This window comes from Triticum aestivum, chromosome 3A, assembly GCF_018294505.1.
Source record: "Triticum aestivum cultivar Chinese Spring chromosome 3A, IWGSC CS RefSeq v2.1, whole genome shotgun sequence".
Classification (NCBI taxonomy): Eukaryota; Viridiplantae; Streptophyta; class Magnoliopsida; order Poales; family Poaceae; genus Triticum; species Triticum aestivum.
This window is the reverse complement of record NC_057800.1, coordinates 94526383-94541270: the sequence shown is the minus strand read 5'-3', so window position 1 is coordinate 94541270 and position 14888 is coordinate 94526383. Positions and strand designations below refer to the sequence as shown.

Sequence of the window (14888 nt, the reverse complement as noted above, 5' to 3'; positions counted from 1 at the left end):
TTTGCTTCCCTAATCCATGTCAAATTTGCATCCTTATAACAATGTTTAATAGTAGTGTAGATGCCGTGAATCCTCGTATACGGATTACACAGACAACGGGCCGGCCCACTAAGCCATGCCCCTCCTAACAATAAAAGTGGGGTAAAAATAGAATAAAAAGGTGACCTCACACTTAAGCACACGTGTTGCTAACCAATTCACCCACCACACCTTGTGAAAATTTGTGGCGCCAAATAAATAAGAAAACACAACAGCATTCATACATATGAAATATTTTCTAAAAAAAAGGTTCAAACTTTTACTGAACAAAGCAGGAGCGATTTTGAAATGCCGTATTATTATTTTCGTTTCTCCTGATTGTAAATTTTTTATTTTTTTTCTATTTTTTTTTTCAAAATTCACAGACTATTTTTAAATATTGAACATTTTCTTAAATATGTGAACTTTTCAAATTCGTGAATATTTTCTTAAATTCGTGAACTTTTTCTAAACTATTTTGTCAAATTTGTGAACTTTTTTCAATTTAGTAATTTACCAAACTCTTTTGTCAAATTTGTGAACTTTTTTCAATTTAGTAATTTACCGAACTCTTTGCTCGTGTCCGGATCGCTCCCAAGCCCACATCTGACCACCCCTCGTTCCGCGCCCGTGTTCTTAGCCCGCGCCAGCTACCCGCATTCATGCCGATGTTGTGTCTCTCCACATTGAACACGACTCGGGATGGATGCGACCTCTCGCTGCCTCCGCCATTGAAGCGGCGCGTTGGTCGATGGCGCCGCCCGAGAGCATCTCTGGTGTCTGCGCATGTTCAATGCCAGAGACGCGTTACTGGATGGGACGGACGGATATCTACCACGGCGATTCTATTGCCTGTTCATCTGTATGCCGTTATTAAGCAGGCTCGCCGTCTGAGAGATGACGGGACGGGTGGACAACCGCTATGACCGCGAGCGGGAATGATCTATGGGATAGTCTGTCACTAGAGATGAAGCATGCGGTGGCCACCCTTGCCGTCGCGTGGCAGAACCGCCATGCCAGGCGAAATGAGGCTGGCTTGCCTGCCAGTTCGCCCAAGGTCTCCGACGAGAAGACAACTCCACGATGGAGACGGGCTCGAACGACATCATCCCGGCTCCCGTGCCTCATGTGCACGTCAGCTTCACCATGGAGCAGGCGCAGGCGCAATACAACGCCGCCATGGCGGAGGTGCAGCCTGGGCCAGCACCTTTGTTCCAATAGGCGTGGGAGGGACATCGATACAACCTGTTCCTCCTAGAACAGCACCGGCTGGCGCAGGGCTAGATCTACGGCGAGTGTGCGGGCGAGAAGACCGTGTCGGACCATAGCCGCAATGAACCCTAATTTCGTCGCAGAGCAGTGTGTCATCTATGATGTCGTCCACGCTCAAGCCACTGCTCGCCAGGAAATAAGGATGGTAGGATACGGGCATAATTTTGTGCCCACGGATAGTACCCATACCCTACCCGTTAAGTCATGGGTAGGGCACGGGTATAGCATTTCATCCATGGATATATCCATACTCTACCCATTTATACTAAATATGCGAACCTTACCCATGATAAAAAGTGCACCTATTTTAAAGTTGTGTTGTGAGATTGTGAACCTATGTTAAAGTTGTCACCAATTATCATTTTGAATTAAGATAATTGTCATGTAGCCATCCATCTATTATTGAGTTGAGATCAATGTTTTTTTTTCTCAAATGTGCTATAGATGAATGTAGAATTGCGAATAATTTGTATACTGTTTGATCTACCCATTAGATATCCAATGCGTATGGGTACCCATCGGGTATGGGTACGGATAAAGTTTCGTACCCATGGGTACGGGTATGAGTATGGTATTGCTCTACCCGCTCCATACCCTACCCATTGCCATCCTTACCAGAAAACGACCGCCGCTGAGGCGCAGCTCTGGGCGATCACAAAGGAGAACAAGGTCAGTTGTGTCTCCTACATGTCGCCAATGAACCATCCGGCGGCCCGGTGGGACAACAACAACCCGGCTAACTGAACAATCCGAGTCAGCGTATATAATTGCCCAACAGGAGGCGCGGGTATTGCGCACAACCAACTTCTCACGGGTATAGTCCCATCTCGTCTGTGAGAGGAGATGACGAAAAGATTTCCAACTATATAAAAGGTGTTGCTGCTGCATTTGAATCACAACTACTGAAAACTATACCATACTGAATTTTCAGTTATCTATTTTAAATTACAATTTTTGGTTTTTGTTTGTCTAACTGAATTAAAAATTTAACCGGATGGTAAAAACCAAATTTTTGGTTTATACCGAACACCCACTCCTAGTTGCCGGTTTTTCAAAAAAAATTTAAAAAACATAGTTTAAAGAAAAGTCCGCAAGTTTAAATAAGTTTATCGGTATGATAGAAGTATACAAATGGAACAAAAAGTCCATGAAATTGAAAAAAAATTATCGATTTGAGAAAAGTACATAAATGTGCCAAAAAGTTCGGGAAATTGAAAAAAAATAAGCACTTTTGTAGGATTTTTTTTCAAATCAATGAACTTTTTCAGTTTTCCAATTTTTTTCCAAATTCGTAAACTTTTTTTCAAATCGGTGAACTTCTTCAGTTTCACGAACTTTTTTGTCCTTGGAGCTAGGGGTGGGCATAACAACCGACAAACCAAATACCAAACATAAAGAACTAATTTTTTATTTTTTGTGTTGGTGTTGGAAAATTTCTGCCACATGTTCGTGTTATAATATTTATTACTGTACATAAAAATTATTTGCATTTTCAAAAAATTGTTCACTATTTCAAAATTTGTTCTTGTTTTCAAATTTGTTTCTTTTTTCATAAATATTTGAGATTCCCCAAAAATTGTTCGCATTTCACAAATGTTTGACATTACAATATTTTGTTCAGAAACTTGAAATGCTCGCGTTAAAAAAATATTTATTTATTTTCAAAAAGAAAATCATCAGCTCCCCCACAAGGCACCTCAAGGGGTTGGCCATCCTCGCAACCCTGACGGCCTGGTCTATCTGGAAGCAGCGAAACCGCTGCGTTTTCAACGGCGAGTCCCCCTCCGCTTCCCGGCTCCTTGAGCTTATCCAGAGCGATGCACGCTCTTGGGCTAGGGCTGGAGCTCACGGTCTTATTGTGCTGCTGCCATAGGAGCTTAGCCATGTATCCGGGCTGCGCAGCCCGTCATCACTGCTCCCTGCTCCTTGTCTTGCCTGCGTGCTAGACACCGAGCCCCCCCCCCCCCCCCCCCGGTACTCACTCTTTCTACCTATCAATAAAAAGATATGCTCTCAAGCGTATTCGCGAAAAAAAAGTGCCATGCCACCATTGCAAGGATACGTGGGTTACTAATATACTAAGACCATTTGGATCACTAAACTAGTGTAACACAAGGCAGCTAGCTAGGTGAAGTTGTGATTCTCAAAAAAAAACTAAAAAAATAGGTGAAGTTGTGGTGACGTACACGTAGGCATGCATGGATGGACCGATTGGTACACGAGTACTTGCACACATGCATTACTAGACAAGAGTGTAGAGAGGAGGTTGGGTTGTTGGTTCGGAGGAGGTGTTGGGGTTGGTCGACGATGGTTGAGCTTGGAGACGTGGAAACGGTCGACGATGCATGCATGATCGATCTCTTTGGGCTTGGTGAAGGAATCAAAGCCGGCTGATGAAGAGGTCGAAGTAGTGCGGAGCCATGCATCCAGCGTGTGTTATTGGTGGTACGCGATTCCCGATCGATCCAGCGCCGGTTGCGGCAACGGAACGGAATGGAATCCAAACGAGAAAAGATGCGCCCTTGGTGCTCCGTACCAGAGGTGTGCGTAGCCTGTGGGCAGAGCACTTTTGAGCTCCTCCTCCTCGCCGTCGACCCGTCGTTCATGCTGCACGTCGCTGCCCGCACAGCTCCGGCGGCACTCGTCTGCGTGCTGCACGTCTGCCTTGACGTCGTCGGCGATGGGAGGTGGATGGAGGCTGAGGCCATGGCCGGTTGGGAGGCTCGCGGGTAGAGGGGTCAATGTGAGGAGAAGGGCCATTTTGAGGTGGTGTCGGACGCGGAAGCATGGCGGATGGGAGAGAAGGTGACCTAGTTGCAACGACAAGAATTCTAGCGTTGCATGTGGAGCGTGGGCGGTGACGTCTTATATCAGTGGATGTGGGTCACCGAGGAAGACATTGTTGTGTGCTGCCGAGGTCATCTTTTGAGTGTCCAGTTATATTGTCTGTTTGCACGTTAGCCCGTCGTCTAGCCGAGGGGCCTGTTTCGTCTCGTGTCGTGCACTAATGAATGAATGGCGGGGAAAAAAGAATAGACCCCTCTCGACAGAGATTTTGGTGAAGCTCGTCCGGTGTGGGCGGGCATCGATGTCTCTGGTGAACGTGCGAGCACTTGATGTGCCTCGGCTTGCGGCGATGGCATGGCGACCACCGACCGCCACCGACGGCATGAGAAATTGGTGAGGAAGGAGGCCAGTTTTGTCGAGATGGACAGGGTTGCTAGTTGTTGATTGGTTAAATAGTCAGTACTCTGACCGGCCGGTTGACCACCGTTGGAGTCGACGTACGTCAAGCAAGATACCGTTGGGGTATTGATTAATTCTTTTTGTTACTCCTGGACTTGATCGAATTAAGTTGATTCTGAATAGAGGCCGGCCGCGTACGGCATTGCAAGACAAGATGCAAAAAGGGGTGGTTGACTCATGCAATGCAGCTCCATGTATACTATGCTAAGCTATGCTGCTTATCTTTGTCGCAGAAAAAAGACTTGTTTTTCTCTCCATGGAAAACCATCGAAACAGAAAGCTGTCTGTCCCTACAAGAGTCGTACGGTGCGGGGGTTCATCGAGTGGACGCACGCATGCGAGTTGAGTCGAGTCGAGTCGAGTCGAGTCACGCTTATTTATTTGCAAAATGTCAGCGAGCGAGCGAGCGATCGATCGACCGATGTTCTTTTTTGTTTTGAGCATTCGATGGATGGAGACACGCATCGTGCATGCATACGTACGGGTCGCCCAAGCACGGGTCATGTGTACGCGCGCATTATCCAAAGTGCAACACATGGATCGCGAGCATCCAAACGCTGAGTTCATGGTGCTACAGAGAGACAGAGGCGGGAGGAGAGGGGTAGGAGCTCGCGCAGTCGGCAGCGGCGAAGGTGACGGTGCCCTTGTCCAGGTCGAAGCCCACCCGGAAGTTCTGCTGCGCGATGTTCCCGATGATCGCCACCGACCGATCGTCCGTCACCGGCGCCATCGCCAAGCACACGGTCCCCACCGGCAGCTCCGCGAACGCGTTCCGCGCCTGCAGCGTAATCGCGGCGCCGCCGCCAAACTCCAGCGTCACTTCCGGGAAATTCTTCTCCCAATCCTGCGTCGCACCGCCCACGCCCACGTCGTAGCACAGATCCAGCTGCTTCTGCGGCGACTGCTTGCGCGGGAGCTTGATGCTCTTGCTGAGCTCCTCCACGATCGGGTCCAGCAGCGCCTTGTCGAGGAACGTCAGTGACGTGCCAGAGTCGACGATGATGGGGCACGGCTTCGGCGGCGCGATGGTCGAGCTCCCGATCTTGACGGACGTGAGCAGGATGGTGTAGAAAGCGTCCACGGCGGAGGGGATCAGCGGCGTGGTCACCGCGCCCGGCTCCGTCACGGTGGCGCGGGCGCCAAAGTCGAGGATGGACGAGACGTTGACGTAGAAGGGCGCGAGGCAGTAGGCGAATCTCCGGCCGAGCGACGTCAGGGCTCCGATCTGGTTCACGAGGGAGCCGTTCCCGGCGCCAAGGCCGACGTAGCCGGCCAGCTGGAACGTGTTGCCGGTCGCTTTCGTGGCGCAGCCGAAGTTGACCCTGGACAGATGCAGCTGCGGACGCTCGCGGCATCCAAGACAGCCGCCGGGAGCGTCGTCGAAGTAGAAGGTCTCGGTGGAGAGGATGCCGGACGTGGTGGAGCCGTCGCCGTAGGAGGACTGGTACTGACAGAATTGGTTGGCGTCGCAGGACGTGCCGTAGATCGCCTGGCACGAGGGTAGCCGGCAGGCCACGAGGCCGTAGGTCGACGAGGAGGACAGGTCGAACACCGGCGCGCTGCTCCCCGGCGGCTGGGCGAGGACCGGAGGTAGAGGTTCCGTTTCTGCATTTGAACCACACGAGATTGCTGCCGCTGTCGACGAGGGCGAGCATCCGGGTGGGCGGCGTGCCAATGTGGCATGTAAGGATTTGGTATGAATTGCTGATTTCCCGCCGTGTGCGTAATGGTGAATTGGAGAGAGATTTGTGATTTTGAAGGCGGTAATTAAGTTCGTGCTAAAAGATGATTAGTAGTTATACTTGTTAATTAGCAGGCGAACATTCCGGTGGCCAGACAGGGCAGCTGATTGATTCTTTTCCTTGGCCATAAAAATTGCATGAACATTGAATTTTTTACAACGGCAGCGATTAAACTGATTGCAAATTTTTCCCGTCTTCTTTTCTTTTGTTCTCCCCACTTTCTTCTCTAACCTCATTTAATAATTCAAATTTCATACTTAGTCAGTCCAAAAGTGCACACGGTCGATCGATTAAGCACACTGATCGGTATCGCTAATTCGGCCAAATAAAACCTTGTTGTGCAAGACTTATCCTAGCCGCCTCATCAACACCCCCCCCCCCCCCCCCAAGCACACACACCTCCTCCCCTCTTCCTCGCTCCACGGCATGAGCGAGAGCAAGAGGAATAGGGACCAATCTGTCTGTTTTTCGTTTCTCCCCTTCGGGTTTTGTTTCTCCGGTGACATCGATGAGGTGATTGCCGGCGATGACGTGTTGGACTAAGGTATGTCCAACCTCAACGACGTCTGATCCGGCTCCGGTGAAGGGCCTGTGAAAGTTTGTACCATAAAATTTGTTGGCTCTCTTCTGATCTCACTAGTTGGTGTGTCTTTCAATAAAAGCAAATGGTTGGCCTTTGATGTGACGACTTTGAATTGCCGCAAAAATAAAGATGTGACGACTTTGACATCTATTTATGTGTTGTACTGTGGCATGGTCTAGTTTCTCCAATCCTCGGGATTGGTGGTGATGGATTCCAAACCTAAACTGCATGGGTTGATGCTCCTCCTGATGCTTCTTTAGTGACTCCTACATCTCGTCTAAAGGGGCTTGTAACTATTGCGTCCTTAAAGCCTGGTGTGATGAAGGCGTTTGTAGGTGTAATTTTTTTATTGTTGTTTCAGTGTAATTTTCAAACTCCGACGGGGGGCACGCAATTGGATGAATAAGAAGTCTAGTATGTTTTGCAATGTAATTTTATTTTATACTGGTCAATCTACGTCTAGTTGTCTTCCATTGTATCAGCTATTGTTTTCCTAATAAATATAAGATATAAGATGTCGTTTGGGAGTAGGGCATTTTTTTAGAAAAAACTCCATAAAGCTTTTTTTTGTAAAAAATGCAAATAACTTTTTCAAGTGTCAAAAAATTCTGTAAAAATCATACATGTTCGTATTGATCTGTTTTACATGTGTGTAAAGTCGGACGATGAAATACATTATGGTTGGAGCTACACACAAAAGGGAATATCGTGATCATTTGAAAACCATCTTCAAATCTTACACACATGTACTACTATACATCAGTATGAACGCGTGTGTTCTTTAGATTTTTCGAAACTTAAAAATGAGGTTTAGAATTTTAAAACAAAGGGCTCCATGGAGCTCCTCCTCCAATTAGCACTTTCAGTCGTTTCGGTGTCTCTTAAAAAAAGACCACGGATAGGTCGACTCCTACACCATAAGATTGGGCCGCTTATATGCGTTGGATCGCCTTTGTGTTGCCCCTGCACATCGCTCGCGGCTCCCCAGGTCTCCAGTAGGCGCGCTACCCGTCTCACTCCTATCACCGGGTGGCTAGCAACAACTAGAGTCACCGCTCGCAGTAGAGAGCCCTCGCTGACCGCCGCCACTCTCCACTCGTCCCCGTTTTAGGATGGCTTGCCGCATCACTGCTCAGGTGCATCCCTTGTCACCGAATGTCTCGCAACACATTGGGCCACTGCTCACAATAGAGCGTCCTGGTGGTCGTATGGCATCATCGTTTTTCGTTGGTCGGCAGGTAGCACTAGCAGAGCGACACGCGGATGCAACATCGCGGTTGTGCATGTCTGGTCGCTGGCCGGCTTGCGGCCACGCCATCAGCCAGTGGTACCAACCCCTCTACCGTTCGTTCGCATCGTTGTGAACCAGTCGCAGCAACATCGACTGGGGTGACAGCGTTGCCGTTAGGCAGTTGAAGCACCACTTGTCGTCACACGCATCTGGTACTAGCGGTATCGTCGCTGCTACTATGGATGATGGATCAACCAACTCAAATTGGTATGTTTTTTTTTCAGAAAGATGATTACCCTTGGTCTCTACATCGGACCGATGCATTCGGCTAATTGGTAGGGTTTTTACCCAGGCCGTTTGCTTCAGACACAACATCGACCAGCTAAATCGTGATGATGCTACAATCACATGTTTGACCGCTTTAGTATATCAATTTATTGACATACGAAAATCAGCACTCCCGTCGTGCAGGTCATGCATCCTCTGAAAAGTAGTTTCGGAGATGAAATTACATGTTGCATTCAGCGTCCAACTTCGGAGACACTGAGACACATCAACGCATGCATGCATGCATAGATTTATCATGGCAAAACAATAGACGTAGGGGTTATTAGGCCCTGTTTGATTCATAAGTCTTATGACTTTTTCTAGTCTCTATTCCTTAAAAAGTCATTCCCTGTTTGTTTTTAGGGACTAAAACGTCCCTAGTCCCTCTGGTTATTTTTTTTCTTGAATACGCACGAGAGAGTGCGTATCATTCATTAGAGAAGAAAGGGTACGAAACCCATATCCACCGTTACAGCGTTATGTACAAGCGGATTTCCGCCTACCTTTGACTACCAAAGCCTACTACTCGCTGACATCCCACGCAACTTGAGCTACCTCGAACCCTATATTATCCTCCTTAAAGAGACCTGCTTTCGCCCACAATTGTCCTTCCTCGTGAATCCGTTGCATGGCGTGTTGAAATGATGGCGTTGCTCCATTAAACACCACATCATTCCTATGCTTCCATAATGTCCACATGACCAGCAGACACTTTGTTCTGTGTGCTCTCCGGTTAGCCGATACATCCTCCTGCCGTAGACACCATTGCTCAAGCGATTCCCCATATCTGGGCTGAACCTCCACCTTGTTGGCCATGCTCTGTCCCTCAGGTTATTAAATGACCATGTTATCCCTATTATATAAAAAAAAATAACCAGACAACATCATAGGGTGGCGGGCCAATGGGTGCATGGAGGGGCATTGTTGGAAAAGTCCCAAAAAAGACTCTCCTTGAGAGTCTTCTTCATTTAGTATCAAAAAAGCAACTTTTAGTCCCTAGTAGTCCCTCCCATTTGGTTAAAAAGTCTCTAAGAGAGACTTTTTCTAGTCCGTACACCAAAAAGTCCCGGAAACAAACACCCCCTTAGTTACTCCCTCCATCCCGAAATATTAGTCTTAGAAATAGATATAAATGGATGTATCTAAAACTAAAATACATCAGATACATCAATTCTTTGGACAAGTATTTCTGGACAGAGGCGGTACTCGATAATCCTAGTTATTACTCCATCCGTTCCGAATTACTTGTCTCGAATTTGTCTAGATACGGATGTATCTAGACTTATTTTAGTGCTAGATACCTTCGTATCCAGACAAATCTAAGACAAATAATTCGGAACAGAGGGAGTACATAGTGATTAGCTATATCTACTCATGGTGATTAGAGGCGGGAGGAGAGGGGTAGGATTTCGCGCAGTCGGCCGCGGCGAAGGTGATGGCGCCCTTGTCCAGGTCGAAGCCGACCCAGAAGTTCTGCTGCGTGATGTTACCGATGACCGCCACATTGTCCGTCGCCGCGGACATGGCCAAGCACACGGTCCCCCGCTGCGGCTGTACGAACGCGTTCTTCGCTTTCAGGGTGATCACGGCGCCGCCGCCAAACCCCAGCGTCACCTCCGGGAACAGCTTCTCCAGCACCCAGTCCGGAATCGTACCGCCCACCTCGTAGCACAGGTCCAGCAGCTTCTCCGGCGACTGCTGAGCTCCTCCACGATCGGGTCCAGCAGCGCCTTGTCGAGGAACGTCAGTGCCGTACCAGAGTCGACGACGACGGGGGACAGCTTCGGCGGTACGATGGTCGAGTTCCCGATCTTGACGGACGTGAGCAGGATGGTGTAGAAAGCGTCCACGGCCGACGGGACCAGCGGCGTGGTCACCGCGCCGGGCTTCGTCACGGTGGCGCGGGCGCCGAAATTGATGGAGGAGGCGTTGACGGATAAGGGCGCGAGGCAGTACGAGAACCTCCGGCCGAGCGATGTCTGGGCACCGATCTGGTCGATGAGGGAGAGGTTCCCGGCGCCGAGGCCGACGTTGCCGGTCAAGAGGAACGGGCTGCCGCCGGTCGTGTTCGTGTTGCAGCCGAAGTTGACTCTGGTCAGTTGCAGGCTTGCAGCTGCGGACGATCGCGGCATCCAACACAGCCGCCGGGAGCGTCGTCGAAGGTGAAGGTCTCGGTGGAGAGGATGCCGTCCGTCGTGGAGCCGTCACCGGAGGAGAAGTGGTACTGGCAGAGGGAGTTCGCGTCGCAGGAGGTGCCGCGGACCGCGTGGCACGAGGGCAACCGGCAGACCACGAAGCCGTAGGACGACGAGGAGGAGGTGTCGAACACGTAGCTCAACGCCCCCCCCCCCCCCCCCCCCCCCCCCGGCCGGAGGTTCCGTTGATGCATTTGAACGACACGAGGTTGCCGCCGGTGTTGACGATGGCGAGCATCCGGGTGCGTGGCGTGCCGATGTTGATGTACATCAGGTACTCGTACGGACTGGACCTGATCTCGGCCACGCCGCCGGAAGAATCGCCGACGGTGTACGAGCGCGCCGTGGAACGCCGCACGGCGGCAAGGACGCGGTCGTGCGAGGTGAGCGACGGGTCGTGGAGCGGCGACTTGGGTGCTCTACACCCGCCATTGTGTAGTACCTCTACACCCGGTCGCTTGCTAGAGTCCCGGTGGGGAGACGAATGTGGTAAGCAAGAAATGATAATTTCCTGCAATAATTTGATTGGAGAGAGATTAGAGATTTGAAGGCGGTAATTAAGTCCGTGCTTAAAGTTTTTTTTTGTGATCACTTGTTAATTTGCTAGCACGCGAATATCTCAGTGGCAAGACCGACAACTTTTTTAGAGAAAAGTTCAGAGTCTGACTTTATAAATAAAGCCATCAGGCAGAGTTAACAATGTAGCCGTACCAAACGAAACGACACAACATTCGCAAAGTATCAACGCCAAACACGGCAGACAGAAGTTAACATACATAGCTCCAAGGCTAGTACACGGCACACAGGCCGGAGACTCAGGAACGACGATAGTAGGGTCATCAGCTCCTAACCGCCGGCCTGAACTCGAGGAAGGGTAGTAGCTGTAGCCCGAATCTTGGTAGCCAAGCTAGTACACAGCACACAGGCCGGAGACTCAGGAACGACGATAGTAGGGTCATCAGCTCCTAACCGCCGGCCTGAACTCGAGGAAGGGTAGTAGCTGTAGCCCGAATCTTGGTAGCCATATCATCAAATGCGTCCCGATCCTCCTCCTTAATCAAGAATCTTCACTGCTCCCTTCAAAAAAAAAAGAATCTCCACTGCTGCAGCAATATGCAAGTTTTAAATAAGCAATCAGCGGGTTTAGCAAGAAAAATGTGTTTAATGGTAAAGTTGTTCCTAGTCGTCCAAAGGGTCCAGCGCATGGCTGCGAATCCCATCCAGAACATTCTTCTCTGAGCCCCAACCAGGTTAGAAGCCAAAAGACAAAGTTCTAAGAAGGAAGCAGGCCTTCAAGAGACATGAAGCCGCGATCTGATACAACACCAAAATAGCCTAGCCAAGACACAGTTGAAGAAGATGTGAGTTGTGTCTTCTCTCTGGCCACATAAAGCACATCTATCAAATCGCGGACCATTACGCTTGCGAATCTGGTCAACCCCCGGAAGGCGTCCTCGTAGAGCTTGCCATAGGAAGACCTTAACCTTAGGAGGGATGCGGGCCCTCCAGATCCACTTAAATTTGGTAGTGGTCGATCCAGATATGAGTTTGCCATATAACGATTTCACAGGAAAAACGCCCAGATGCAGAGTGGGGCCAGGCCACCGAGTCCTCCTCCGAGAGCACATGGAAGAGGGCAAAATGACGTTGCCAATCGACCAACTCTTCAGGAGACAGAGAACGAGCAGCTCAAGGTCCCAATTGTTGTCAGAGTCCTCCGTCAGAAAAATGGCAAGGACATTAAATCATTCAGAAACGGCAACAGTTAAACTACTGCATGATTTTCTCCTATTTGTTTCTTTATTATGTTCTCCTCACTTTCTCATCTAACGTATTTCATAAATCTTTTGTGTTTTCCTCGTGAAAGAAAATGATTATGCCAATACAGGAAAAACATATTTTGTCTTGTGTTTCTCAGTTACGCCGAGAGTATTATGTCGGTGGGATTGCAAGGGCGCTACGACAAGCAAAGACCCCAGCCATGACGATCAAGCTTGACATCGAAAAAGCATTTGATACGGTGTCATGGGAATTCTTGCTGGAAGTTTTGCAGGAGAAGGGGTTCGACAGGAAATGGTTGAATTGGATTTCAAATCTGCTTGCCACTCAATCCACTCGGGTGCTCATCAATGGGAAGCTTTCCGAGCCAATTATCCATAGAAGAGGTTTGCGCCAAGGCGACCCATTATCACCGCTCCTCTTCGTCATCGTCCTGGACTGCATGGCAACAATGTTCGCCAAATCATCTCAAGTAGGGATTCTAAAGCCCATTGGCAACCAGAGATTGGCCTACAGAACATCCCTATACACCGACGATGCAATTATATTCATAAACCCAGACATCCAAGAGATGAAGGCTGTTCGGGATATGCTAGACACCTTTGGTACAACATCAGGATTGCGTACGAACTATGGAAAGAGTTCATTAACACCTATCTGCTGTGGAGGGATAGATATGGAAGCAATTGCCGGGGAGCTGGGCTGTCCGATCAAGCACTTTCCTTGCACATACCTGGGTATGCCTCTCTCTGACTGCAGGATCACTAGAGCTGACTGGCAACCGGCACTGGACAAGGTCTACGGCAAGATGAAAGGATGGAAATTAGCTCACTTCTCCATGGACGCCCGGCTGAGCCTAGTGCAACAGGTCCTCTCGGCCATGCTTGTCTTCCAAATGATCTCCATTGACCCTCCAGTCTGGCTACGCAAAGCTGTTGATAAGGTCCGAAGAGGATTCCTTTGGGAGAGCAAAGAGGTCGCCCCGGGCGGGAAATGTTTGGTAAACTGGAGGGCCGTATGCAGACCACGAGAGCTCGGAGGGCTTGGCATCACCAATGTTGAGGCACAGAGCACAACACTTAGAATGAGATGGCTTTGGCAAACATGAACCCAACCTGAAAAACCATGGCCGGGCTTGCCACTGCCCACGGATGAGCGTGTAAGGGCACTCTTCAATGCATCAGCGAAATTCCATCTTGGAAACGGCAAGAAGATTAGCTTTTGGACGGAACCTTGGCTCCTAAGTGCAAGTTCGAACATTTGCCCCCCTGAGATCTACAAACACAGCACAAGAAAGAAGCTCACGGTGGCAGAAGCAATCGGCGACACAAGATGGACAAGACATATCAAAGCAAACCCCTCGGGCCAAGCCATCCGGGAGTTCACCACACTCTGGGTGCAACTGCAACATGTGGTGCTGACCGACGAGCCGGACTGGGTGGAATGGAAATGGACGGCTGACGGACGATTCACGTCGGCATCAGCGTATGCGATTCAATTCGAGGGATCGATGTGGACTGAATTCAAACATATCATCTGGAAGGCCGACGCACCCATGAAGTGCAAAATATTCTCCTGGCTTGCGGTGCTAAATTGATGCCTCACCGCCGACAACCTGGCCAAACGAGGATGGCTACACAATGCATCATGCAGTCTCTGCCAGAGGATGCCGGAGAGTGCATTTCACCTGCTCGCCTCATGCTCCTTCACCACAGAGCTTTGGCAGAGGGTGCTAGGCCGGTGCGGTTTACCGGCGATGCTGGCACCGTCCGCAACCGCGGCAAACCTTCTAGAATGGTGGGATCAAAGCCGGTCCAGGGTGCCGAGGGACCATAGACGTGGATGGAGCTCGCTGATGCAATTGGTCTGGTGGACGGCATGGAAAGAACGAAATGCGTGGATCTTCGATAACAAGTTCTCGACGGGGGTGCAAGTCTTCCACCACCTGATTGAAGACATCAACACTTGAACGATAGTCGACCGTAACAAGATCAACAACCTGCTGCATAGACCTCTAGAACCAAACTAGACATTAGGATACGAAATGCGGTGGTGCACATTTCGTGCAAATTTTGTAACTAACAGACGTTGTCTTCCCTCTCTCATATTCAATGAAAAGCTGCACAGCAGCATTTTCGTCAAAAAAGTATTATGTCGGTCACTCGGCTGAAAGCACAAGTGCTCCCTGGGTGGTTTTGGTAATTAATGTCAACATATCTCTTGTTAGACTAACACTTTTACCTAGTATGTTTCAGATAAGTTCAACAATGGAGTGGCATGGACTAGAGGATGTGGAACCCCTTCAAGATGCTAAGGACAAAGGATTGGCTCAAGCTTCAAGATCAAGACTCTACATTTTCTATTTTAGTGATCCAAGATCACATTGAGTCTATAGGAAAAGCCAATACTATCAAGAGGGGATGAGGTGTTGCTTAATGGCTTGCTTTCTCAAAGTGCTTAGTGATATGCTCCAAAACCCTCAACTACCTTCCCAC

The 14888-nt window shown here is 49.3% G+C and overlaps 2 pseudogenes; both read right to left on the bottom strand.

Annotated features, from left to right (window-relative positions):
• Positions 1 to 5107: 5107 nt before the first annotated feature.
• On the bottom strand, positions 5108 to 9235 carry LOC123056818 (aspartic proteinase CDR1-like; annotated as a pseudogene).
• Positions 9236 to 9787: 552 nt separating this feature from the next.
• LOC123056817 (aspartic proteinase CDR1-like) lies at positions 9788 to 12169 on the bottom strand (annotated as a pseudogene).
• Positions 12170 to 14888: the final 2719 nt, after the last annotated feature.